Below are 26,628 nucleotides of genomic sequence, written 5' to 3'. Positions count from 1 at the left end.
CTGGACATCCTGGAATGTGAAGTCAAGTGGGCCTTAGGAAGCATCACTACAAATAAAGCTAGTGGAGGTGATGGAATTCCAGTTGAGCTCTTTCAAATCCTGAAAGATGATGCTGTGAAAGTATTGCACTCAATATGCCAGCAAATTTGGAAAACTCAGCAGTGGCCACAGGACTGGAAAAGGTCAGTTTTCATTCCAATCCCAAAGAAAGGCAATGCCAAAGAATGCTCAAACTACAGCAAAATTGCACTCATCTCAAACACTAGTAAAGTAATGCTCAAAATTCTCCAAGCCAGGCTTCAGCAATATGTGAACTGTGAACTTCCTGATGTTGAAGCTGGTTTTAGAAAAGGCAGAGGAACCAGGGATCAAATTGCCAACATCCGCTGGATCATGGAAAAAGCAAGAGAGTTCCAGAAAAACATCTATTTCTGCTTTATTGACTATGCCAAAGCCTTTGACTGTGTGGATCACAATAAACTGTGGAAAATTTTGAAAGACATGGGAATACCAGACCACCTGTCCTGCTTCTGGAGAAACCTGGATGCAGGTCAGGAAGCAACAGTTAGAACTGGACATGGAACAACAGACTAGTCCCAAATAGGAAAAGGAGTATGTCAAGGCTGTATATTGTCACCCTGCTTATTTAACTTCTATGCAGAGTACATCATGAGAAACGCTGGGCTGGAAGAAGCACAAGCTGGAATCAAGATTGCCAGGAGAAATATCAACAACCTCAGATGTGCAGATGACACCACCCTTATGGCAGAGTGAAGAGGAACTAAAGAGCCTCTTGATGCGAGTGAAAAAGGAGAGTGAAAAAGTTGGCTGAAAGCTCAACATTCAGAAAACTAAGCTCATGGTATCTGGTCCCATCACTTCATGGCAAATAGATGGGGAAACAGTGTCAGACTTTATTTTTCTGAGCTCCAAAATCACTGCAGATGGTGATTGCAGCCATGAAATTAAAAGACGCTTCCTCCTTGGAAGGAAAGTTATGACCAACCTAGATAGCATATTCAAAAGCAGAGACATTACTTTGCCAACAAAGGTCCGTCTAGTCAAGGCTATGGTTTTTCCAGTAATGATGTATGGATGTGAGAGTTGGACTATAAAGCAAGCTGAGCGCCGAAGAGTTGATGCTTTTGAACTGTGGTGTTGGAGAAGACTCCTGAGAGTCCCTTGGACTGCAAGGAGATCCAACCAGTCCTGGGTGTTCATTGGAGGGCCTGATGCTGAAGTTGAAACTCCAGTGCTTTGGCAGCCTGATGCGAAGAGCTGACTCATTTGAAAAGACCCTGATGCTGGGAAAGATTGAGGGCAGGAGGAAAAGGGGACAACAGAGGATCAGACGGTTGGATGGCATCACCGACACAATGGACATGGGTTTGAGTGGACTCTGAGAGTTGGTGTTGCACAGGGAGGCCTGGCGTGCTGCGGTTCATGGGGTCACAAAGAGTCAGACACGACTGAGCGACTGAACTGAACTGAACTGATGGTCATATTAAATCATGTGTCATGGCTATTAAGTTTACAATTCAGCTATATTTGTATTCCTAGCCTGAAAAAAAGATAAAAATTAAACAGGCAAGAAGTGGGCTTTTTCCTAAATACCCCATGAATACAGATGGAGGCGGTGGTTGCCTTGACAACTACGAGAAATCTGCTTTGCGCAAGGAAACAAATGAAGCATCAAAGCAAGAGGCAGTGAAATTATTAAGTAATTTGAGGTTTAACAGGTGTTTCTAAATTTCTTACATAGTAAGACACATGCTTAGACATAACCTATGTGCCCGAGACCGGACATTTTTATTTGTGACAATAATGAATTGAATGTGGCTGGGCTGGGCTTGCTACCTCTGAATATGATTTCAACATGAGTCAGGGCCACATGGCAATTTATTTATTCCTATTTTCCTTTTGTCATAAATCTTTGTTATCCTCTAGCTTCATAATGTAATGTTAGTATGCAAATTCTCAAAGGGGGTGATCATTACTAAATTGCGATGGATTATTATAGAGTCAGGCAATGGCACCCCACTCCAGTACTCTTGCCTGGAAAATCCCGTGGATGGAGGAGCCTGATAGGCTGCAGTCCATGGGGTCGCTAAGAGTCGGACACGATCGAGCAACTGCACTTTGACTTTTCACTTTCATGCATTCAGTTCAGTTCAGTCGCTCAGTCGTGTCCGACTCTTTGCGATCCCATGAATCGCAGCACACCAGGCCTCCCTGTCCATCACCAACTCCTGGAGTTCACTCAGACTCACGTCCATCCAGTCAGTGATGCCATCCAGCCATCTCATCCTCTGTCGTCCCCTTCTCCTTCTGCCCCCAATCCCTCCCACCATCAGAGTCTTTTCCAATGAGTCAACTCTTCGCGTGAGGTGGCCAAAGTACTGGAGTTTCAGCTTTAACATCTTTCCTTCCAAAGAAATCCCAGGGCTGACCTCCTTCAGAATGGACTGGTTGGATCTCCCTGCAGTCCAAGGGACTCTCAAGAGTCTTCTCCAACACCACAGTTCAAAAGCATCAATTCTTTGGCACTCAGCCTTCTTCACAGTCCAACTCTCACATCCATACATGACCACTGGAAAAACCATAGCCTTGACTAGACGAACCTTTGTTGGCAAAGTAATGTCTCTGCTTTTGAATATGCTATCTAGGTTGGTCATAACTTTCCTTCCAAGGAGGAAGCGTCTTTTAATATCATGGCTGCAGTCACCATCTGTAGTGATTTTGGAGCCCAGAAAAATAAAGTCTGACACTGTTTCCACTGTTTCCCCATCCACTTCCCATGAAGTGATGGGACTGGATGCCATAATCTTCGTTTTCTGAATGTTGAGCTTTCAGCCAACTTTTTCCACTCTCCTCTTTCACTCTCATCAAGAGGCTCTTTAGTTCCTCTTCACTTTCTGCCATAAGGGTGGTGTCATCTGCATATCTGAGGTGATTGATATTTCTCCCAGCAAGCTTGATTCCAGCTTGTGCTTCTTCCAGTCCAGCGTTTCTCATGATGTGCTCTGCATAGAAGTTAAATAAGCAGGGTGACAATATACAGCCTTGACGTACTCCTTTTCCTATTTGGAATCAGTCTGTTGTTCCATGTCCAGTTCTAATTGTTGCTTCCTGACCTGCATACAGATTTCTCAAGAGGCAGGTCAGGTGGTCTGGTATTCCCATGTCTTTCAGAATTTTCCACAGTTTATTGTGATCCACACAGTCAAAGGCTTTGGCATAGTCAATAAAGCAGAAATAGATGTTTTTCTGGACATCTCTTGCTTTGTCTATGATCCAGTAGATGTTGGCAATTTGATCTCTGGTTCCTCTGCCTTTTCTAAAACCAGCTTCAACATCAGGAAGTTCATGGTTCACATATTGCTGAAGCCTGCCTTGGAGAATTTTGAGCATTACTTCACTAGCGTGTGAGATGAGTGCCATTGTGCAGTAGTTTGAGTGTTCTTTGGCATTGGAGGAGGAAATGGCAACCCACTCCAGTGTTCTTGCCTGGAGAATCCCATGGACAGAGGAGCCTGGTGGGCTGCCGTCTATGGGGTCACACAGAGGCGGACACGACTGAAGCAACTTAGCAGCAGCATTACAGAGTCATCCAAGTTTCTTTTGCATCTTCTGTGTCACCAGATGGCCAGCATGGTGTGGCCAGGCTTTCTGTTCAGGATATTACGAACCTGAAATCAAAGCATCATATGGACTGAGATTTTTGCCTGGGGGCTCTAGGGGAAAATTAACTTCCAAGTTCATTGGTGTAGTTGGCCACATTCAGTTCCTTGTGGTTCTTCTAAGACTGAGGTCCCCTTTGCTTCCTGGCTGTCAGCCAGGAGCTATTCCCAGGAACTAGAGGCTGCCCTTAGCCCGCTTCTGCATGGCCACCATTACCACTTCACAACATGGGAAGCCAGACAGTTCTCAAATGTCCCCTTCTTCAACTAGCCAGAGAAAATGCTCTACTTTAAAAAAAATTTATTTATATTTAAATATAAATAAATCTTCCTGCAATCCCTGGGTCAGGAAGATCCCCTGGAAAAGGAAATGAAAACCCACTCCAATATTCTTGCCTGGAAAATCCCATGGACAGAGGAGCCTGGTGGGCTACAGTTCATGGGGTCACAAGAGTTGGTTACAACTTAGCCACTAAACCACCACATTTACATTTATTTATTGATTATTGACTGCCCTGGCTCTTCGTTGCTGCATGTGGGCTTTCCTCTAGTTGTGGCAAGCAGGGGCTACTCTCCAGTTGTGGTGTTTGCTCTTTTTATTGTGGTGGCTTCTCTTGTTGCAGAGATGGCTCTAGGGCACCCTGGCTTCAGTAGTTGCTGCCGTAGTTTTGGTACATGGACTTACTTGCCCCGACGCAGGTGGAATCTTCCTGCACCAGGGGTGGAACCAGTGTCCCCTGCATTGTAAGGTGGATTCTTAACCACTAGATCACCAGGGAAGCCCAAAAATGCTCTACTTTTAAAGATTCGATATAATTAGTTCAGGTCCATCCAGATAATCTCCCTAACTTAAGGTTACCTCTTCCTGTAACAACATAATCACAAGAGGAAAATTCATCAGAGTCACAGTCCCAGGGATTATCAGGTAATGCACAACCTGTCAGTGGGATATTTGGGGACCATTTGAGAATTTTGTCAACCATACCACTATCCATGAAAGTTTATCAGAATGGGGAGTATATTTTGAAAAGAACCCAACAAACAAAGAACATCTAAAGTTTTTCTTTGTACTTTCCCCCACATTCTCAAAGAGAACCCTTTCTTTAATGGAATTAAACTTGAATTATTCACAATTACATAATTAGTTTCATTCATTGTGATTTATATGACTAAATCCAATTCTTCCAGCATGACTCTGAATTTCCAAGGTTAGACAATGATGGTGGCAAGTGTTAGCATGGTTGGGTTATCCTTGCTGGCCTGTGAGTTCATTTTGGGCTAATTTAGCTAAACCATTAAATAACAATAAAAAAATTTTTTTGGAGCGCTAACAATATCCAGTGATGTCTGTATTATTGCACTAGAGTTTTGTAAGGTGCTACTTACTATTGGAAAAGACCCTGATGTTGGGAAAGATCGAGGGCAGGAAGAAAAGGGGGTGACAGAGGATGAGAAGACTGGATAGCATACTACTGACTCGATGGGCATGAATCTACTAAACTCCTGGAGATAGTGAAGAACAGGGGAGCCTGATGCGCTGCAGTCACGGGATTGTAAAGGGTTGGCGATGACTTAGTGACTAAACAACAACTTACTATTGGGGGAAACTGGGTAAAGGGTGCATGGGATCTCTTTGTTACTCTTACAACTGCATGCGAACCTACAAATTTCACCTTAAAATTCAAAGTTTAATTTTAAAAAACTATCCACTTTTTTTGTGGCACATTAAATTCAGGTGCCAGCTATCTGGAACATTGGGGCATTGATTTTGTTTTTTCCATAAGAAAAAGATATATGAAAGAGGAGCAAGATAGAATGAGAAAGGATTTTTGGAATATCCTAAGTGAGGAATCTGATCAAAAGCTCTAGACAGGCTCTTCCCCAGCTTAAGTCAGCTGAGTTTCTAGATCAGTTTCTAAATTTTACAGAGTGAGTAAATTATCTATTCATGCTTTGGAGTTTGTGTGTTGTTTAGAATATTGGAAATCCAAAGCTTTCCCTAAGTTTCCATTATATTATGCAGAGGATCAAATGTTTTAAGCAAAAATATTGTGACTTTTGTAACCACGTAAAAGAGAATGATTAAAAAAAAAATGGTATGAAGCACCCAAAGAGCAAGGAACATATTTTCTCCTAGACACTGTTTCTGTGATTTCAGTTACCATCACCATGTGATGAACCCATATATATATTCTTCTCTGTGGATAGGCTACATCGTAGGTGAGAAGAGAAAAGAGCTGAAATGAGTCTTTGATTCTGTTCATTATGATTTTTACCATAAAAAGTGTTTGAAAGAACTATTATGTTTTAGCTTGTTATATAATGAAGCTTTAAAACAAAAGTATCCTATGCTAAGAATGACATCAATCTCTTACTTATTTCTCTATTTGACCCCAAGCAAAAAATTTTTCAGGTAAGTTCCAGATGCCATTCACCAGCTATCTTCTCCTCACATCTTCGTTAAAGATGCATCATCACTCCAAGACTGTAATAATTGAAGTCATTAACTGACATGTCCGCACTCTGCTAATCTTGGCTTATTTTTCACAGAATTGCTAATCTTCAGGGAACATCTCAAACCATCATTTCTCTTTCTGAGTCAGAAAAACAGAAAGTGGAGAAAGTTATGGATGAAAAGCACTCTTGAAACATTAGACTTTAACATGGGCCATGTGACCATCTCTCTTATCTGGAAAGAGACAGATCTGATACACTGTCATTAACATTCAAGGCACCCCAAAGCTGTATGGTCTAAGGAAAGAGTATAAAGGATGTTTTTGTCTTTATATCTTTCTCTACATCATGAAAATTTTTGCATGCGTGTGTTCAGTTGCTCAGTCATGTCCGACTCTTTGCAACCTCATGAACTGCAGCATGCCAGGTCTCCCTGTCCATCACCAACTCCTGGAGTTTACCCAAACTCATGTCCTTTGAGTTGGTGATGCCATCCAACCGTCTGATCCTCTGTCGTCCCCTTCTCCTCCTGCCCTCAATCTTTCTCAGCATCAGGGTCTTTTCAAATGACTCAGCTCTTTGCATCAGGTGGCCAAAGCATTGGAATTTCAGCTTCAACAACAGTCCTTCCAATGAACACCCAGGACCGATCTCCTTTAGAATGGACTGGTTGGATCTCCTTGCAGTCCAAGGGACTCTCAAGAGTCTTCTCCAACACCACAGTTCAAAAGCATTAATTCTTTGGCACTCAGCTTGCTTTATAGTCCAACTCTCACATCCATACATGATTACTGGAAAAACCATAGCCTTGACTAGATGGACCTTTGTTGACAAAGTAATGTCTGCTTTTGAATATGCTATCTAGGTTGGTCATAACTTTGCTTCCAATGAGTAAGCGTCTTTTAATTTCATGGCTGCAATCTCCATCTGCAGTGACTTCAGAGCCCAAGAAAATAAAGTCAGCCACAGTTTCTCTATCTATTTGCCATGAAGTGATGGGACCAGATGCCATGATCTTACTTTTCTAAATGTTGAGTTTTAAGCCAACTTTTTCATTCTCTTCTTTCACTTTCATCAAGAGGCTCTTTAGTTCTTCACTTTCTGCCATAAGTGTGGTGTCATCTGCATATCTGAGATTACTGATATTTCTCCTGGCAATCTTGATTCCAGCTTGTGCTTCTTCCAGCCCAGCGTTTCTCATATGTAGTCTGCATATAAGTTAAATAAGCAGGGTGACAATATACAGCCTTGACGTACTCCTTTCCCTATTTGGAACCAGTCTGTTGTTCTATGTCCAGTTCTAACTGTTGCTTCCTGACCTGCATACAGGTTTCTCAAGAGGCAGGTCAGGTGGTCTGGTATTCCCATCTCTTTCAGAATTTTCCACAGTTTTTTGTGATCCACACAGTCAAAGGCTTTGGCATAGTCAATAAAGCAGAAATAGATGTTTTTCTGGAACTCTCTTGCTTTTTCAATGATCCAGCAGATGTTGGCAATTTGATCTCTGGTTCCTCTGCCTTTTCTAAAACGAGCTTGAACATCTGGAAGTTCACGTGTGTTGAATGCGTGTGTTGGGGAGGGGGAAGTTTCCTCTTCTCCCCTTCTTGTGCTCTTGTAACTGGAGTAATAATATAACTCACAGAAGACTGATTCATAGGAGAAAAAGGAACACAATTTAATTCATGCACATGGTGGTCCCATATAAATGACACCTAAGAAGTGATGAAAACAGGCAACTTTTATACTTTTTATACAAAGAAACAATAAATTTGTGAGGAATTGACTGGACAAAGAAACTTAGGTTTGGGGTGCCCAATTAGTGAAGAATCTGAACTGAGTTTGGGCTTGGGGTAGTAAATTTTAAAACTCGTCAGGTCTATTTGCACAGGCTTCTCAGCCCCAATTTCCTACCTCAGGAGATAAGACTGTCCTTCTGCCTCCAGGTGAAAGAAGGGCATCTTTTACATGAGACATTTATTTCCTGCTTTCAGGGAGACAGAGAGGAGAGTCAGAGTTGCCCTGTTGCATTGGCCATTTCTTTAGCAACTTTGATTCAAAATAATCAATATGCTATTGAGGTACATTTTGGAGTGAGGTAGTCTGAACCCTAATACATGTAACACTTCAGTTGAAAGAGGCCTGCCTTACAAGGCCCTAAGTATAAAAAAAAAACTTTTTAAATGGTATCATTTTAAGTATCAAGTTCACTTTGCAAGGAAAGAGGAGACTGGGTCATGATAATAGTTCCTGACTGTTAGGTGGACTTTGGAAGCTTTGAAGGTAAGAAATTTCAGTGACAGACTGTTTCTGCCCTACTGGAATGCTGGCTATGTCTACCATATTAGAGCCAGTCTACCCCACCACAGGATGGAGCACATTTTCGGGAGACCTAAGACCTCCTAGTTAACAGCCAGTGTCGAACCCCCAATCTTGCAAATTCCAGCGTTCTTGCAAGAACAGCCATTCTTGCAAATATGCAGCTGCATGAGTGGGTCAGCAAAATTGACAGAGGAGCCATCCAACCAACTCAGAATTGGCCTAAGAAATCCTTGCTGTAATGTCATTGGGTTTTGGGATGCTTAAAGCAGATTGGGACAGTTGAGGAAGACTTCATGAAACTCAATGTTTTAAAAAAGAAACAATAGTCCCAAAATAGAGTCATTTATGTTAAGTCCACGTCACCAAATCAAGACTTAATACCTAATCTAATTACTGTCTTAACTCCCTTGGAATGTGATCTTTAACCAGTTAGCCTGGAATTACCTGTCAGCACTAACTGAAGCAATTTGGCCAATAGGTACGTTCTCTCCCCTTAGAAAGGTGATCCTGTCTGAAACTGCATTGTTTGTTAATAATTTTCTGTTTCCACCCCCTTTCTGCCTTTAAAAACTTTTCCTTTTCCATAACTCAAGGGAGCTCCTATCTGTTTACTAGATGGGTGCTGCCTGATTCATGGATTGTTTAATAAAGCCAATTTGATGCTTATATTGACTCGGTTGAATTTTTGTTCTTTAAAAATATTAACTCAAATATTAACTCAAATAATAATAAAAAATATTAACAAAACAACTCATTTTTCTTAATTTTCATTTTCCCCCTTTTCTAGTAATAATGCCTTCATTTCTGTGTCCTCATGTTTCTTGCCTGGAGAATCCCAGGGACGGGGGAGCCTGGTGGGCTGCCATCTATGGGGTCGCACAGAGTCGGACACGACTGAAGCGACTTAGCAGCAGCAGCAGCAGCATGTTTCAAAACTTGAGGCAGTCTTTTTCTTTCATTTTATTTCCCTTTAATGTGCAGAGCTATGTCTCATCAATTCTTCCTTAATAATTTCCGACTCTACTTTCCTTTCCATTAACAGTTACCATGTTTATGCTAATAGCTAAAGCACAGCAATGATTCTTTGGCCTTCAGCAGTTCAATTTATCCTGAATCCTCACGGAATTTTCATTTAGTAAAATATTGCTCTAATTATGCCTCTTTCCTCCAAAAAATCCTTAGATGGCTTCCTTTGCTGACATAACAATGTCCTTGCTCCTTCGATTTATTGATCGAATCACCTCCCTCCCAATTCTGGTTGCCATTTGTTGCCCTGGGGATAACCTATCCTTCCATGTTACCACTTTTCTCCAAAATCCCAAAATCCAGCCACAACTCTAGTCATTATTTCTAGACTATTCCATCAGCATTCTTTCTTCAATAGTTTTGCTCTTGATTTTTTTCTCAAAGGAATCCCCATTGTCTAGACCTTGCTAATCCTCAAATTGCCAACTCAAATCTATCTTTTATGAGAGGCTTCTTCCCTAACTTTTCTCAGATTCCTTAACTCCTTTAATATTTTGTCCAAACCATTCAGTTAACATCCAAAATGTTGCTCAGTGGTAAATAATCTGCCTGCAATGCAAGAGACTGCTTGGGTTCTTGAGACTTGCAAGAGACGTGGGTTCAATCCCTGGGTTGGGAAGATCCTCTGGAGAAGGAAATGGCAAAGCACTCCAGTATTCTTGCTTGGGAAATACCACGAAGAGAGGAGACTGGCGGGCTACAATTTACGAGGTTGCAAAGAGTCAGACGTGACTTACCGACTAATCAACAACATGTAGTCATTTATTATAGTTAACATTTTTCATGTGTAATAAATGTTTCATCCACATACCTGAACTACAAACTTCTGGAGATCAAGATCCATACCTTACACCTGTTTAAGGATAAAGCATCATCAGAAAATAGTAACTGGTGCTGAAGGAAGCAGTTAGATTTGCATAAGTAGGGAGAGAAAGGGCATTCTAGAGGAACAGCAGGGACAAGAAAATATGCACTGTTTGTTCCAGAGACTAGAAAGATGATATCAAATAAAGGGTCAATTTAATTCCCTAACAACAGCAACGATAAAAGCAGTGCTCAACTATCCTTCCACTTGCTTACTTTTCTCCAAGGCACATCGGGGCTCATTTTTGCCTCAGGACTTCAACACTTGTTGTGGAAAATATGATAACCAAAACAGAATTTTAAAATTACTTTGTTGTTTGCAAGAGGTGTGTTACAGGAAGGAAAGAGGGGGCGTGTTCACTAACCATAGGCAAATTACCACTGAACCCCAGTTCCTTAACATATGACAGGATCTATTTATACCTGTCCCCCCCACCTCCCAGCCTCTCTTCCTCAGAGTTGTCTTGTGGCTTAGCACAAGGAAATGCCTCCCTAAATGAGCAGGGTGGCAGAAGAGAGGGCCCTGTAGTCAAAAGTTCTAAAGAGCTGTTTAAAAAGGGTGCTGTTTGCATAAATTTGAAAGAGTCATGCAGTTGGTCCAATAAAACACTCAGTAACCACTATTTACATGAGCCCTTAAATTCTCTAACAATCAATATATAGTGGTGTCACCATTCAACAAATTCATTTATTCAACAAATATTCTCTGAGTGCCAACAATGAGATAAACACTGTGCTAGGGGAAACATGCCTCATAATAAAAAATATGAAAAATTTATATACAGAGAAGTCTTATGAGGTGGCTCAGTTGGTAAAAAATCTGCCTGCAATGTAGAAGAGACCTAAGTTCGATCCCTGGGTCAGGAAGATCCCCTGGAGAAGGGAATGGCAGCCCACTCCAGTATTCTTGTCAGGAGAATTCCATGGATGAAGGAGCCTGGTGGGCTACTATCCATGCAGTCACAAAGAGTGGGACACGAAGGGCAACGAACATTTTCACGGGTAGAAATATACCACCAAGGCAGCACAGTGGTAAAGAATCTGCCTGCCAATGCTAGGAAAAACAGGAGACATGGTTTCAATTCCTGGGTTGGGAAGATGCCCTGGAGAAGCAAATGGCAACCCATTCCAGTATTCTTGCCTGGAAAATTCCAAGGACAGAGAATATACTGTGAGAATATTGACCAATCAAAAGCTGGTTGGGCAATATTAATAGATAAATGTTCATGAAAAAAATATTGTTAGTTCACTTTGTAATGTTGAAATGGTCAACAGGAAGAGATCACAATTTTATTTCTGTGTCTTCTGAATAACAGCCTCAATATATATAAAACAAAAAAAAATTGATAGAACTGTAATGGAAAATAAATAAATCCACAATCATAATAGTTTATTAAGGAGAAGCTAATTTCTTTACCATCCCTTCTCCCTCTACATCGTTACATTGTGTATTCCCCTCCTTTTTTCCTGATAGTATCTTCTAAAAGAGCTATTTTCAAGTTATTCTATTTAAAATAGTTCCTATTATTCTTTATTGTGCCTATACTTGCCTGAGATTACAGTATTCATTTACCTATTTCCTAATTTCTCCTCTATTGAAATATCCCATGAAGGCAGTGATAATATTTCTCCTGCACCATGAAATCTTTGGTTCCCTGAACAGTTTCTGCCACATAAAAATGTTTGCTGAATAAATGAGTAGCTAAACAATAGTTAATGGTTGTTGGATACTTCTGTGTTCCAGAAACTGTTTTTTTGTGTTTTTTTGAAGAATTATTTACTTACGGCGGTGCTGGGTCTTAGTGGCTGCTCCTGCTCTTCTCTAGTTGCAGAGGGGGCTACTCTCTTGTGGTGCAGGAGCGTCTCGTTGCAGTGGCTTCTCCTGTTGCAAAGTACGGCTCTAGGGCAAGGGGGCTGCAGCATTTGCGGCTCCCGGGCTCCAGAGCACAGGCTTAATAGTTGTGGCCCATATGCTTAGTTGCTCCACGGCATGTGGGATCTTCCTGGACCAGGGATCAAATCCATGTCTCCTGTATTAACAGGCAGATTCTTTACCACTGAGCCACTAGGGAAGTCCCTCCAGAAAGTTTAAATGCATTATTGAAATGCTCCCACCACTTCTTAATTTTATAGAAATCCTTAGTTTTTACAGTGTAAGTAATTTACTCAGTCTTAAACAGTAAATGAGGAGTTAAAGATTTAAATCCAGGGCTCTTGTCTCCTTGCAAGTCCTTAGCATTTCATCAAACTTGAGAATCTGTTCTTCTTACACAGGAACATGACATTTTATTCATTTAATAAAAATATACTGTATTGCCTACTGTGTGTAATCTGCCAGCAATGCAATGATGAGACAGAAATGGACAGTGCTTGATTTCACAGGGCTCATTACCAGGGCAGAGGGCTTTAAACAACTACTCACCTAATTAATTATTTAGTTACAATTATTTTAACATTAAAAGGGATAACTTAAAGTACTACACAATGCTGACCTAATCTGGGAATGCAGGGAAGGTTTCTTTGAGAAAATGCCAATTGTGTTGAAATTAATTCCCACTCATCTTTCAACTTAAATGTCTTGAGCACCCTAGACACAGGATGAGTAAAATAATTCATGGTGGACTTAATTTTAAAAGAAAACATTTATTAATTCTATATATTTCTTGTAGGGGTGAAAAAATTTCTAGGTTCTTGGGTTGGTCTAATAATTAAATAAGACAGAATAACAGGAGAAAAACACACTTAAATATATATGTACAAGAGCCTCTCAGAGACAATGATGGTCAAAATCTGTCAGGAAATTGAGGCTAATATAAGGCTGTGTCCTCTTCAGCTAAGGAGACACAGGTAGAGGCCTGGGACTTCAAAAGGAGGAAGACAAGTCCCCAGAAGATGAGGAGAGTTTGGCTTGCCACACACAAGTCTTTCAGATAGAGAAGTCATCTCTGAACTGATCCAGCTAGATACATATATTTTCCTTTAGAGTTTATTTTTTTCTTTTTGTTGCATAATTTGTCAATATGACATGGCTAGAAAGCAGCAAAGTTTATTTTAAGGTATTGAATATAGTTCCCTGTGCTATACACCCTAGACTGGTAATATTTTAATTTTACTATTCCTTTATTTATGAACTGGAATATATCTATAAAGAAAAACTTTCCCTTAAAATTATTCCCTTAGGTTATCCTGAGGTGAAATTCTTCTAGGAAAGGCAAGATAATACTTTATTCATTCTCTTTAGTTTCTGTTCTCAGAATAATGTGTTTGTTTCCTAGCATTCTCCAAAGGGAACAACGAGGCTTTTTATTCTATTGCTGTAAATATTATGAACATTGGATTTTTACACATTTGATGTGTTCCAACAAAATATACATGCTATTAAATTTGATGTGGCCCAATAATATATATATATACACACATATATTCAATATGGATATTATTACTAAAGATTTGATCATATAAAACAGATTAAGATTTCTTTGTAGTTATTTTTGTCCCTAGGATACTTCGCAGTAGGGATATGTAGATGAACTTCTATGTTGTAAAGACATTTGGAATAGTTTTTTGTGTGTGTGGTTAATTTACCGATTTTCTCTTTGAGACCCATGGACTGTAGCCCACCAGGCTCCTCTGTTCATGGTATTTCCCAGGCAAGAATACTGAGTGGGTAGCCATTTCTGTCTCCAGGGTGATTTTCCCGACCAGGGATTAAACCCAGGTCTCCTGCATTGCTGCTGCTGCTGCTAAGTCACTCCAGTTGTGTCCGACTCTGTGCAACCCCAGAGATGGCAGCCCACCAGGCTCCCCTGTCCCTGGGATTCTCCAGGCAAGAACACTGGAGTGGGTTGCCATTTCCTTCTCCAATGCATGAAAGTGAAAAGTGCAAGTGAAGTCGCTCAGTCGAGTCCGACTCCTAGCGACCCCATGGACTGCAGCCTACCAGGCTCCTCCGTCCATGGGATTTTCCAGGCAAGAGTACTGGAGTGGGGTGCCATTGCCTTCTCCGTTCCTGCATTGCAGGCAGATTCTTTACCATCTGAGCTACGAGGCAAGCACCTTCTATATAGTTAGATTTGCCTTATTTTGATTTCAATTAAAAAAAATTTTTTTGTACTTTGTTTCCAAAGCCTGTGCCACAGAATAAAGTACTTTTCTAAAAAGGCTAGCTTCTTTTCTATCTTCTCTCTCTCCTCACAGGTAACCATTTTCATTAGTTTTCATTTATCCTTTGCTTCAAAATAATATATGTGAATACTTTTCTCTTTATTATTATTCCTCCACTTCCTTCTAGAAAAGATACTTGGTGGTTGTTTTTTTTTCCCCCTCAACTTGGTTGTTTTCAAAACATGCTTCTTTTTTTCATGCTTAGCCTGTATATTCTGGTAATTGTTCCTCAGTAGTATATGGATACTGTCTTTACTCATATTACAGTTGCATACTATTCATATTTAAATATGCAAATGACATAGTACTTTATTCAGCCTTTCATGATTTTCAGACTTTTTCATGATAGGCATATGTGTTCTTAGTCTTTTGCTGTTACAAAGAGTGCTATCATTAATAGCCTTGTGCACACAATCTTCTGTGTTTTTGTTAGTGTTTCTTTGGGATATGTTTCTAGAAGTAGGATTTTTGCATCAAACAAAAATTCATTTGTAATTGTGCTAAATATCCCCACATTCTTCTCCACATGGATTATATTTTGGCATTCCCACCAGAAATGTATATGTTTCCCCGCAGCTTTGCCAACAGAGTATGTTTGTCAAGCTTTTGGGTTTTTTCCTACCAGATATATAAGAAATGGCAATTCATTATGGTATGATTTGCATCTTTTAAAATTATGAGCATCTTTTTATATGCTCAAGGACCATTCGATTTTCTTTTTTTTCTTTGTTTGCCCCTGCACTGTGCAGCTTTGGGGATTCTAATTCCCAGACCAGGGAATGAACCTTTGCCTTTGTCAGTGAAAATCCTAAGCACTGGACTGCCAGAGAATTCCCTGATTTTCTCTTTTCAGGTGGTTCAGGGTACAGAATCTGCCTGCCAATGCTGGACATGCAAAAGAGAGATGTGGGTTTGATCCCTGGGTCAGGAAGATTCCCTGAAGGAGGAAATGGTAACCCACTCCAGCATTCTTGCCTGGGAAATCCCACAGACAGAGGAACCTGGCAGGCAAAGGCCCATGGATCACAGAGTCAGACAAGGCTGAGCACCCACGAACAGGATGGACGTGAACCATCTGTTTATACTTCTTAGTCATTAAAAATCTTTTTTAGAAGCTCTTTATATACAGAGCTATTAATCCTTTTTCTGTGATATAAGTTCCAACTACTATGATGTGAGGAACATGTTCAATTTTTCCTTTTCCATACAGCTATTCAGTTATCTCAACATTAATTATTAAGAAATGGAAAATGGTATTGTTTAAAGGAGACCAATGCAGTTGGAATAGGTCAGTGGGAGGGAGGGTCATGAAAATTAAGCTAGTAAAGTTAGGCTTCCCTTGCAGGTTAGTCGGTAAAGAACTTGCCTGCAGTGCAGACCTGGGTTAGATCTCTGGGTTGGGAAGATCCCCTGGTGAAGGAAATGACAACCCACTCCAGTATCCTTGCCTGGAAAATCTCATGGACAGAGGAGCCTCGTGGGCTGCAGTCCATGGGGTTGCAAAGAGTCGGGCACAACTGAGCAACTAACACTTACTTAGTGTTTGTAGGGGCCAAATCACATAAAATCTTAGAGTATACTTTAGAAATTTTGGTTTTTCTCTTTGTAGCAGTAGACAAACATTCAATAGTAATATATATCAGGAGATGTTTGAGCAAACTTCCTTTGGCTAGGTGTGGTGGTGGTGAGTCAATTTCTTTACCCAAGTGGGAATGAAGACAAGCCACAGGAGTTAAGTAGGAACTAAGGTCCCAAGGTATGTAGCTGAATTTATTCTTGGAATATTCAGATCCCTACATCAACTGAGTTTTGTTGTTCCAACCCCATAGGTATTGCTAAAATTTCAACTGGTTGCATCTGAATTGCAGTAGCTGTCTGTATGTATGTTGCCTGTAATGAGTGAAGTTACTTTCTCCTGTGGGAAGCAACTCAATCGATAGCAGGTCTAGAAATCCTTTATGCAACTGTTTGGAACAGACTGCAAGTGTGTCATATCACAGTGAGCTGTACAGGGATACTAGCCATAGGTTAGGTCCACTTCTGTTCTTCCCATCAATTGCAGTAATTATTAACTGCCTCACTTCTTACCATCCCTCCTTTAAATAGTCCACAGTGAGTTCAGCCTAGAAGCTGAATCTTGCTCATTACAGATTTTAGTAAATATATATCTCTAGCTTTACTTTCGGAGAAGGCAATGGCACCCCACTCCAGTACTCTTGCCTGGAAAATCCATGGACAGAGGAGCCTGGTAGGCTGCAGTCCATGGGGTCGCTAAGAGTCGGGGACGACTGAGCGACTTCACTTTCACTTTTCACTTTCATGCATTGGAGAAGGAAATGGCAACCCACTCCAGTGTTCTTGCCTGGAGAATCCCAGGGACGGGGAAGCCTGGTGGGCTGCCGTCTCTGGGGTCGCACAGAGTCGGACATGACTAAAGCGACTTAGCAGCAGTAGCAGCAGCAGCAGCTTTACTTTTCAAGATACATTGGAACATTATTGAACATCTCCTCTAACAATAGGAAAATACTGGACATTAACAAAGGGGTTGAGAAATTTATACCAATGTAATTCAATTAATGTTACATTCAGTGTCTCTGTGAAGATAATGGCCTATAGGGTCAGGAAAACTCTATTAATGTCACCTAACTGGCAAAGGAAAAATAATCTGCATCAGAGGAAATACAGCGGCTGAGTTAAAACTTTTAAGGGTCAGTATCTAGCTTGTATATGACTTCCTAGGTGGCTCAGTGGTAAAGACTCAGCCTTCCAAGACACGAGACGTGAGTTCAATCTCTGGGTCGGGAAGATCCCCTGCAGAAAGGAATGGCTACCCACTCCAGTATTCTTCCCTGGAGAAAAAAATGGATAGAGGAGCCTGGTGGGCTACAGTCCAAAGGGTGGCATAGAGTCAGACAAAACTGAGCACGCATACACAGAAGGCAGTCTAACTTGTACAACTTGTAATGAATTATGGTGAATTGGGATCTATTTCAGTCTGTAGATACTGAAACAAAACAATTCATTTGAATAACAATCCCTTAGAAATGGAATAATCTAGCATTAGGTGATAGGGTAACACAGGTGGAAAGTCATGGTTTGGCTTTAAACAAACCCATCAAGGCAAATATTAAGCTAAAAACCCACTTCTGATCTCCCTAAGTTCTGAACATTTTTACTTTCTTATAAAGAAAAGTCTCTGACAAGAAAAAATGGATGTCATCTAATCTTTGGCAAAAGTATTCCCCTAAAATAGAGTGACGCAAATATATTTGCTATTTAAAAACATCTCTTTGGTGGCTTCATAGTTTTAAAACAAAAGTGGAAGTGGGGTTACCAGACATCCAGGTGATAAATAGTGAAGGAAGTAGATGGATTTGAAAGATGCTTATTGGAAGGACTGATGCTAAAGCTGAAACTCCAGTACTTTGGCCACTTCATGCGAAGAGTTGATTCATTGGAAAAAACTCTGATGCTGGGAGGGATTGGGGGCAGGAGGAGAAGGGGACGACAGAGGATGAGATGGCTGGATGGCATCACTGACTCGATGGACGTGAGTCTAGGTGAACTCCGGGAGTTGGTGATGGACAGGGAGGCCTGGTGTGCTGCAATTCATGGGGTCACAAAGAGTCGGACATGACTGAGTGACTGAACTGAACTGAACTGAACTAGGAGTAAAAAGCCACAGGACTTGGCAATTCTTTGAGTGTCAAAGGTAAGAGGAAGAGTCCAAGGTAATTATCAATTGTGCTTAGAGTTTTCCAGAAAGATCTTCAATTCAGTTCAGTCTCTCAGTCCTGTCTAACTCTTTGCGACCCCATGAATTGCAGCACGCCAGGCCTCCCTGTCCATCACCAACTCCCAGAGTCCACCCAAACTCATGTCCATGGAGTCGGTGATGTCATTCAGTCATCTCATCCTCTGTCGTCCCCTTCTCCTCCTGCCCCCAATCCCTCCCAGCATCACAGTCTTTTCCAATGAGTCAACTCTTCCCATGAGATGGCCAAAGTGTTGGAGTTTCAGCTTTAGCATCATTCCTTCCAAAGAAATCCCAGGGCTGATCTCCTTCAGAATGGACTGGTTGGATCTCCTTGCAGTCCAAGGGACTCTCAAGAGTCTTCTCCAACACCACAGCTCAAAAGCACCAATTCTTCGGCTCTCAGCCTTCTTCACAGTCCATCTCTCACATCCATACATGACCACTGGAAAAACCATAGCCTTGACTAGATGAACCTTTGTTGGCAAAGTAATGTCTCTGCTTTTGAATATGCTATTTAGGTTGGTCATAACTTTCCTTCCAAGGAGGAAGCGTCTTTTAATATCATGGCTGCAGTCACCATCTGCAGTGATTTTGGAGCCCAGAAAAATAAAGTCTGACACTATTTTCACTGTTTCCCCATCTATTTCCCATGAAGTGATGGGACTGGATGCCATGAACTTCGTTTTCTGAATGTTGAGCTTTAAGCCAACTTTTTCACTCTCCACTTTCACTTTCATCAAGAGGCTTTTTAGTTCCTCTTCAGTTTGTGCCATAAGGGTGGTGTCATCTGCATATCTGAGGTGATTGATATTTCTCCCGGAAATCTTGATTCCAGCTTGTGTTTCTTCCAGTCCAGCATTTCTCATGATGTACTCTGCATATAAGTTAAATAAACAGGGTGACAATATACAGTCTTGACGAACTCCTTTTCCTATTTGGAACCAGTCTGTTGTTCCATGTCCAGTTCTAACTGTTGCTTCCTGACCTGCATACAAATTTCTCAAGAGGCAGATCAGGTGGTCTGGATTTCCATCTCTTTCAGAATTTAGGACAGCACATGTAGACAACCCTTGAGAGGCTTAACTTTGAGGGGATGGAGAGAGATAAAAGGATTTTAGGAAATCAGGAAAGAGCGAGCAAGGTATTAATACTGTAAGTGTTACTTAAATTTAATTCAACAAGTATTTTTTTGATCACATAAAGGGCAGGGAACTGAGAACTGAGAGATGAGTGAGCAGAAAGCAGTCCTCAAGTTGCTCAAAGTTCAATGGGGAGAGACAGGCCAAAAATTATGTATATGGACAGTGCAGTATTACATGTGTTGGATTCAGTGGTAGCATTGTATGTTTATTAGGAAGGAGAACAGGGAAGACATCTGAGTCACATTTAAACTGAGTCATTAATTTTTTAGGTGTCCCTGGTAGCTCAGCTGGTAAAGAATCTGCCTGTAATGCAGGAGACCCTGATTCAATTCCTGGGTCGGGAAGATCAGCTGGAGAAGGGATAGGCTACCCACTCAAGTATTCTTGGGCTTCCCTGCTAACTCAGACAGTAAAGAATCCGCCTGCAATGCAGGAGACCTGGGTTCCATCCCTGGGTTGAGAACATCCCCTGGAGGATGGTATGGCAACCCACTCCAATATTCTTGCCTGGAGAATCCCCATGGACTGTATGTAGCCTGCTAGGCTCCTCTGTCCATTGCTTCACAAAGAGTCGGATATGATTGAGCGACTAAGCACAGCACACACATGAATTCTTAAATGTTTTCTATGATGACTATCTCAGAAAGGCATTTCAAGCAGAGAGAAAAGCATAATTTATTGAAAAACTACATGTAGCCTTTAAAGAACAAGGGTTCTTGGAATGGCATTGTCTAGATATAAATCCTGCCTCCAAGTTACCAGCTCTATGACTTTGGGTAATCACCGTGTGTTTGCCAAGCCTCAGTTTCCTCATCTATAAAATGAAAGCTGACAATTACTATCTCAGGTTTTTAGGGAGGCTTAAAAGTTGAGATGCGCTGACTGTTGCACATCAAATATTCAATATACATTAACTTTGGTTAATACGGTAGGATATAAAATGTAAAAAGTGTGAGAGGGTATGAAGCTAAAGAGGTAATCAGGAAGCAGATCATGATGGATTTGTCAGGAAAGTCAGTATTGTTCCCAGAACTAATTAAAAGAAACCAGTACAATATTAGATGACAAACTGAAGCCAGATTTAATTCTGTGAAAAAAAAACTTCAGGAAGCATCTTAATTATAATCTCCTGTTGATAAGCCTAAGGCAACAGCTATGTACAAGTACCTCTCAGGCTACTAATTAGGAGGCTGAATGACTAATCTCTAATTGTGTAATTTACAAATTTTTTTATTACAACATCCTGTAACATTATGCAATATTTTTCCATTAAGATTGTTGCTAAACTTAATTTATCTAATTCTTCTCTTTATATATATATTTTGGTATTAAAAAATGATAGTATAGCTACATTTTGATTTCAGTAAAAAAGCTATTTCACCTCTACCATTGAAACAAAATAAAACAAACCAAGATTAGCTGATCATGTACTTATTATAGCTGACCTTGAGAGTATTGTAAGGGCATTTTAAGTGTAGAGTTACACTCCACAAAAACTGCAGGTAGATTTAAGGAAATTTGCATTGAAACTGTTGCCTCTATTCATTTGTCATAGTTTGGATGGATAAAGGTTTCTCTAGTTTCATCTTTTAGATTTTAATTTTGAGGTAGTCTTTCTTTTTTTTGGAGGGGGGAGTTCAACTTCTCACTTACATGAACAGTATTCCTTCTGTAAAGAAATTTTTGCTTTGAAAAGATAATTCTGGGTCACCACTGTCTAGTATACTTAATTTAACCTGTTGAGTATTTTTTTTTTATTGAGGTAAAACTAACATGTAACACTGTATTAATTTCAGGTATACAACATAATAATTTGCTATTTCTGCTTTATTGACTATGCCAAAGCCTTTGACTGTGTGGATCACAGTAAACTGTGGAAAATTCTGAAAGAAATGGGAATACCAGACCACCTGACCTGCCTCTTGAGAAACCTATATGCAGGTCAGGAAGCAACAGTTAGAACTGGACATGGAACAACAGACTGGTTCCAAATAGGAAAAGGAGTTCGTCAAGGCTGTATATTGTCACCCTGCTTATTTAACTTATATGCAGAGTACATCATGAGAAACGCTAGGCTGGAAGAAGCACAAGCTGGAATCAAGATTGCCGGGAGAAATATCAATCACCTCAGATGTGCAGATGACACCACCCTTATGGCACAAACTGAAGAGGAACTAAAAAGCCTCTTGATGAAAGTGAAAGTGGAGAGTGAAAAAGTTGGCTTAAAGCTCAACATTCAGAAAATGAAGATCATGGCATCCGGTCCCATCACTTCATGGGAAATAGATGGGAAAAGAGTGGAAACAGTGGCAGACTTTATTTTTCTGGGCTCCAAAATCACTGCAGATGGTGACTGCAGCCATGGTATTAAAAGACGCTTTCTCCTTGGAGGGAAAGTTATGACCAACCTAGATAGCATATTCAAAAGCAGAGACATTACTTTGCCAACAAAGGTCCGTCTAGTCAAGGCTATGGTTTTTCCAGTGGTCATGTATGGATGTGAGATTTGGACTGTGAAGAAAGCTGAGCACCGAAGAATTGATGCTTTTGAACTGTGGTGTTGGAGAAGACTCTTGAGAGTCCCTTGGACTGCAAGGAGATCCAACCAGTCCATTCTAAAGATCAGTCCTGGGTGTTCTTTGGAAGGACTGATGCTAAAGCTGAAACTCCAACACTTTGGCCACCTCATGGGAAGAGTTGACTCATTGGAAAAGACTCTGATGCTGGGAGGGATATGGGGGAAGGAGGAGAAGGGGATGACAGAGGATGAGATGACTGAATGACATCACTGACTCCATGGACGTGAGTCTCAGTGAACTCCGGGAGTTGGTGATGGATAGGGAGGCCTGGTGTGCTGCAATTCATGGGGTCGAAAAGAGTTGGACACGACTGAGCGACTGAACTGATGAAGTGATCAACACAGTAAGTCTAGTTACCATCCATCACTATACAACTGACCACTTTCACCATTTTGCTCACTCTCAGCCCTCTTGTCCTCTAATCACCAGTTTTTTTCTGTGCGTTTAGTTTTGCTTTGTCCTCTGTTCATTTCTTTTTTAGATTCCACATGTATGTGAAATCATATGGTATTTGTCTTTCTCTGACTTATTTCACTTAGCATGATACCCTTAAGGTCCATTCATGTTGTCACAAATGGCAAAATTATCTTGTTTATGACTGACTAGTGTTTTATTGTATATACATACACTGCATCTTCTTTATCCATTCATCTATCACAGGACATAGTTTGCTTTTGTATGTTAGCTAGTTTGTAAATAATGCTGCAATTAAAATGGATGCATCTTTTCAAATTAGTGTTTTTGTGTTCAGTAGACAAATATCCATAAGCTTGACCATATCATAGTTCAATTTTTAATTTTTTGAGGTACCTCCATAATGTTTTCCATAGTGACTGTACCAATTTACACTCCCACCAACAATGTGCATGGACTCCCTTCTCCACATTCTCTTCAACACTTGTTAACTTTTGCCATTTTGAGAGTAGTCATCCTAATGGGTGTGTGCTGATATCTCAATGTAGTTTGATTTGCATTTCCATGATAGTGATGTTGAACACCTTTTTATGTGCCTGTTTACCATCTACATGTCTTCTCTGGAAAAATGTCTATTTAGATCCTTTGCCCATTTTAAAATCAGATTATTTTATTTACTATTGTTTGCTTTCGACATTTTAGATACTAACCCCTCATTAGATATATATTTGCACTTCTATTCAGTAGGATGCCTTTTCATTTTGTGGATGATTTCCTTTATTGTGCAGCTTTTTAGTCTGATGTAGGCTCACTTATTTTTGCTTTTGTTGCCTTTAGTTTTGCATGCAGTGTGCAGTTGTGTCTGACTCTTTGCAACCCTTTGGACTGTAGCCTGCTAGGCTCCTCTGTCCATGGGGTTTTCCAGGCAAGAATACTGGACTGGGATACCATTCCTCCTCTAGGGATCTTCCTGACCCAAGGATCGAAACTGCATCTCCTATGTCTCCTGAACTGCAGGTGGATTCCTTTACCCGCTGAACCATCAGGAAAGCCCTAAAAGGCTTTGCTTTTGGATTCAGTCTAAAAATTTAATGCCAAGACCAAAGTCAAGGACCTCATTGCCTATGTTTTCTTCTAGAGGTTTTATGGTTTCAGGTCTTATATTTAAGGCTTTAATCCATTTTAAGTTAACTGTTGTGTATAGTGTAAGATAGTGGTCTAGTTTCATACATTGCACGTACTTATAAAATTCTCCAATGTATACTCTTGGCTCCTTTATGGAAATTGCCCATACACTTGTGGGTCTATTTATTGCTTTCTATTCTGATCCACTAATCTGTATGCCTATGTTTTTGACAACATCACTCTATAACTTTGCAGTATAGTTTGAAATTGGGGAGTGTGATACCTCTTTCTCAAGGTTGCTTTGGCTATTTGTGGGGTGTTTTTTTTTTTTTTTTTGATTCCATAAAAATTTTAGAATTGTTTCTTCTAGTCCTGTGGAACATGGCTTTGTAACTTTGATAGGGATTGCATTGAATCTATACAATACCAATGCTTTTGGTAATATGGACATCTTAACAACAGTAATTCTTCCAATGTATGAGCATGGAATAGTCTTCAATATTTTGTGTCTTCTTTCATCAATGTCTTAACAGTTTTCAGTATACAAGTCTTTCATCTCTTTGGTTAAATTTATTTCTAGATATTTTATTCTTTTTGATACAGTTGTAAATGGAATTTTAATTTCTCGATAGTTTTAAAGAAAGCAATAGGTTTCTATATACTGATTTTGTATCCTGCAACTATAGAGAATTCATGTTAGTTTTAACAATTTTTTCCATGGAGTCTTTCTTTATACAGTATCACATCATCTGTAAATACTGAGTTTTACTTCTTGCCTTCCAATTTGGATGCCTATCTTGTTGAGTATTTTCAAAGTTAAAAATATAATCTTGATATCTTCATCTGGAATTTTCCACTCCTGATGAATCCCAGTGGTATAATATTTCCACTGAAATTGCTAATGCTCATTCTGGTATTTAACATAGCATGCATTGTTAACGCTGTTTTTGATACTTTTATGGAGTGATTTGTGTTACCTCATGTGTGTGTGTTTCAATTTCTCTAATCTTTTTCTGATGTCTGAGCTTATAAATTAGGCTTCATTTTAGCAAGTTTATGTATATATACAATTGGGTCGAGTCTTCAAACTGTTTAATCAAGTACGTCCAATTAGCTGAACATAATTTCCTATGGGGTGTGTATTAGTTGCTCAGTCGTGTCTGACTTTTTTAGTCCCCTGACTATAGACCACCAGGCTCTTCTGTCCATGGAATTCTCCAGGCAAGAATACTGGAGTGGGTTGCCATTTCCTTCTCCAGGGGATCTTTCCAACCCAGGGATAGAACCGAGGTCTTCTGCATTCTAAGCAGATTCTTTACCATCTGAGCCACCAGAAAAGCCCAATTTCCAATGGTAGGAGGTCCTGAAATTCCGGCAGAATTGTAGATCTCTGCTGCTGCTGCTGCTGCTAAGTCGCTTCAGTCGTGTCCGACTCTGTGCGACCGCATAGATGGCAGCCCACTAGGCTCCTCTGTCCCTGGGATTCTCCAGGCAAGAATACCGGAGTGGGTTGCCATTTCCTTCTCCAAAGCATGAAAGTGAAAAGTGAAAGTGAAGTCGCTCAGTCGTGTCCGACTCTTAGCGACCCCATGGACTGCAGCCTACCAGGCTCCTCCGTCCCTGGGATTTTCCAGGCAAGAGTACTGGAGTGGGGTGCCATAACCACACTGAAACGAACTAAGAGTGGAGGGCAAATCCCTTCAAGAAGTTACAAGAGTGTCAGGGCAGGGGCAAGCTATAGCCGCTCAGCTCTATAGCCATTGGTTAGCACCCAATGGGCTCTTCCCCCAAGCAATTGACAGGGAGCAACTGTCAACCTGCAGCTGTTACTGGTTCTGCTCAGTGATTGGACTTCCCTGGTGGCTCAGACCCGTAAAGAATATGCCTGCAATATGGGAGACCCAAGTTCGGGAAGATATTGTGGAGAACGGAATGGCTACCCCCTCCAGTATTCCTGCCTGGAGAATCCCATGGACAGAGGAACCTGGCCGGCTACAGTCCATGGGGTCGCAAAGAGTCAGACACGACTGAGCGAGTAACACTAACAGAGTGGGCCCCTCTCCCACTTCTGTATAAAAGGAGCCTGAATTGAGATTAAGCAGAGGTAGCTTTTTGAGGCCTTAGTCGGCCATCTTCTCAGTCTGCTAACTTTCCAATTAAAATCGTTATTTCTTCTTCCAACAACTCATCTCCTGGTTTATTGGCCCGATTTATGGCCAGCATAACCAGCCTGAGATGACTTAAGGGTACGAGGCAAATTCCTCCAAGAAGTGCCTTTGGATTTCAAAAATTTTCCGTCCAAAATCTACCTTAACATCTGTAACCCAGTACACGTGTATATGACTGAATAAAGAATGTTACTATAGAATACTCGACTATCTTACTCCAATACTTACTCAACTACCCGAGAGGTTCCTGAAATTTCTCACTCTATTTCATATAAGACAAAAACTGTAGCCCTTCCAGGTAGAAACCAGTTAAGCTGATTTCACGAACTACTAAATGGTCGTTAAAGGCAAACTGAAACCGCTCCTCTATCCGTCTCTGCTGCTGCCCGGTCTCTCCTGGCCCTTTGGAAACGCGGCGCTGGCAGCCGGGAAGGTAACGGCCCGCGGAGAGGTTAGGAGCTGCACCTGCGGTCCGCCCTTGACCTGTAGACCGGTTTCCTCTCTGGAAGCCGCTGAGCTCCAACTCACAGCCCACGCTCGCTGGATGATGCGGAGCTCCACCAGTTTCCCTGCCCTCCGCTTCCTCGAAGTCCGTCCCGCCTCTCACCTGCTCTCAGCCAATTTCGCATCTCCTCTGCGAGGTGGGCCGAGCGCCGAGCAATCGATGCCTCCTCCTCCGCCCCGGGAGCCGCCATTTTGGGGGAGGAGAAAGACTAGTAGGGGCGGCAGCGGCTCAACGGGATGTCGACTGGCTTCTGCTTCTCTTGCCAGCGCTGTGGAGCTCGGGCAGAAGCCTCCATAGGGGCCACTCCTCCGCCTGCCTCTCCGGAATGAGGCCTAAGTTCCCGCACCGGAAGGCCCCCTTTCTCCTCCAAGAGTAAGTAGCACCAGGCGGCGCAGCGCGCCCCCGCGCGCCCTCCTCTGTCAGTTACCCCG

The 26,628-nt window shown here is 41.2% G+C and overlaps 1 protein-coding gene and 1 long non-coding RNA gene across 14 annotated transcripts in view; one reads left to right on the top strand and one right to left on the bottom strand.

Annotated features, from left to right (window-relative positions):
- Window positions 1-7,565: 7,565 nt before the first annotated feature.
- On the bottom strand, window positions 7,566-26,431 carry LOC123465670. 2 transcript variants are annotated; one of them, XR_006640924.1, is made up of 3 exons: window positions 26,300-26,431; window positions 10,291-10,332; window positions 7,566-7,780 (listed from the first exon to the last, which is right to left on the bottom strand). It is a non-coding gene; the product is annotated as an uncharacterized LOC123465670 (long non-coding RNA). The 2 variants fall into 2 exon arrangements; XR_006640923.1 differs by lacking the exon at window positions 26,300-26,431 and adding an exon at window positions 12,129-14,012.
- C2CD5 (C2 calcium dependent domain containing 5) overlaps window positions 26,401-26,628 on the top strand; it is a 92,291-nt gene continuing 92,063 nt past the window's right edge. For 5 of the 12 annotated variants that reach the window (XM_044941238.2, XM_044941240.2, XM_044941243.2 and 2 more), the window contains exon 1: window positions 26,402-26,569. The gene's annotated coding sequence lies outside the window, so the exon portion shown is untranslated. Of the gene's footprint in view, window positions 26,570-26,628 lie in introns of all 12 variants that reach the window. The other 7 variants (XM_006071777.4, XM_006071776.4, XM_006071773.4 and 4 more) reach the window with 4 other exon arrangements.

This window comes from Bubalus bubalis, chromosome 4 (genome assembly GCF_019923935.1).
Source record: "Bubalus bubalis isolate 160015118507 breed Murrah chromosome 4, NDDB_SH_1, whole genome shotgun sequence".
In the NCBI taxonomy this organism is placed as follows: domain Eukaryota; kingdom Metazoa; phylum Chordata; class Mammalia; order Artiodactyla; family Bovidae; genus Bubalus; species Bubalus bubalis.
Note: the sequence above shows the minus strand (reverse complement) of the source record. Positions and strands in the feature narration are given on the sequence as shown.